Source organism: Brachypodium distachyon, chromosome 2 (genome assembly GCF_000005505.3).
Source record: "Brachypodium distachyon strain Bd21 chromosome 2, Brachypodium_distachyon_v3.0, whole genome shotgun sequence".
NCBI lineage: Eukaryota > Viridiplantae > Streptophyta > Magnoliopsida > Poales > Poaceae > Brachypodium > Brachypodium distachyon.
This window is the reverse complement of record NC_016132.3, coordinates 35,263,219-35,265,243: the sequence shown is the minus strand read 5'-3', so window position 1 is coordinate 35,265,243 and position 2,025 is coordinate 35,263,219.

Below are 2,025 nucleotides of genomic sequence, written 5' to 3'. Positions count from 1 at the left end.
ATCGTCACTCTTACTCTAGACTTGTTTAGTAGAGCCTCTGAAATCGGGAACAAATGTTCTTCTAAGTATATTTCATCTTCGGGGGAGTAGATTTTCGAGCAGATCTAGGATGATCTCCAATACTTTTTCGGGGCTGTGGTCGAGTTCGTCGCTGACTCAAGGAGGCCCATGTGGCCAGTTCTCTAGGGTAGCCTTTTTTATTCTCCTTTATTCTCGCTGACTCAAGTATACTTCACCTTCAGGGGAGTGGATTCTCCCTTGCAATCAACAGCCGCCCGGCATTATGTACCATGGATACTACCGCTGTCACATCCTTATGGAGAATGACAGCCTCTTGAAACCTGAGTAGAAGGGGTCAATTACGGCTGTGGAAGAGCAATGGCGCCCCGAATGGATAAGGCACACAAATCTAAATGGCTCGTGTATAACATTTAGAGGGAGCTCGCCCATTTCATCAACAAGGAGGTCATCAAACCGAGTGGGGACTTCTTCGAACGCGTGGAACCCGTGGTTACTAGGGTTCACCCAAAATAATAGCCTCAAACTTGACTTTGCTATGAAATTCTTAAACTTTGTAATTAATGTCGTGAAGTGAACGTTGCATGAGATATATTTGTATGCTTTGAATAATGTGGATGTGGTTTTTATTCGAAATATATGTTATGTTTATATGTTGTGTATTTCTGTTCATATGCTGTGTATTTCTGTTCATATATGTGCGGTCGTCCCGCCCGTTAGTGATCCGATTTTTCAACCGTTACTGATGACCTTTTCTGTAGTAGTGCTGGTAACAATTTTCGGTTTGTGGCTGTGTGCTACAAAAGACGGATAGGTCTTCCAAATTACTCCCTCTCTTTCTAAATTCTTGTCGTCATTTTAGTTTAAATTTGTATTAAAATAACAACAAGAATTTAGAAACGGAGAGAGTATATTTTACAACATGCAGATCTATTAATCTTTGCTAGGCACCGTAGATGATTGTGGTGGCAGGGAGAGGGTGCCCTGCCGTGGCAACAAATGGAGCCTGATAGTGATAGCGCTCGGGTGAACCCTTCGATGGGGTCGGCCGAGGAGGATAGGGGGCACCGCCGTATCAAGGGGGGGCGTGGCGTTTGGCTGGGCCATGGGCCCATGTTCCAAAGCAGGAGGCAAGATGGTCCAGACAAATCTGTCGAAGGGCTTCCGCCCAAGGGGTAACGAGGCTGACGCACGCAGAGGAAAGATGTCGAGGTCCAAGAGGAGAGAGAGCTCGCGAAAAGATCAGCCTGTGATTTGGCCCAGGATGCCGGGATTGATTTCGAAAGTGATTTATTAAGTCATAAAATCGCACGAAATCCAAATAAAATCCTTAAAATACTTCAATTTTCAAACGTACAATTCACAATCTATATATTATTGGATCTATGACACGAAATTAGCTTTGTTGATTTACTGATCAGGGGAATCCACTGAGAGATTACACAAAAGCCAGACTACATTGGTTCGATCGAGTATGGCATGCTAAATATTGTGCGTGGTTAATTCTATTCTGAGATCTACGAACTTTAATGAACTTAATCCCCCTTCTGAAGCCATCGATCAGCCGCTTCAGTTCTTCACCGAGGCTGCAGTAGCGAGAGGACAGGAGCTGCACGTACTCTCTGCACGTCATGTGGCAGGCCCCGGTGATCCTCGTGCGGGGCTGATCGATCTGTCAGTATCAACCCAAAAAACACAATATGTTAAATACAGTATTCGTGTTTGGCTGCATGCAACGTAATTCCCGAATCCTGATTAATCATTGGCTACATCTGTTGGATTGGTGTAATACGTATGGCTTCTTGATATGTCAGTATCAACCCAAAAAACACAACATGTTAAATACAGTACTGATGGGAAAAAAATTGTGTTGATTTTTCAAATTCGATAACGGGATGGAAAAAAAATGGAAAAAAAATAGAGAATAATATGGTGCCACCTTCATTCCTGAATATAAGAAGTCCTACCTTTAACCTAAGTCAAACTTCTTCAGATTGACCAAGTTTC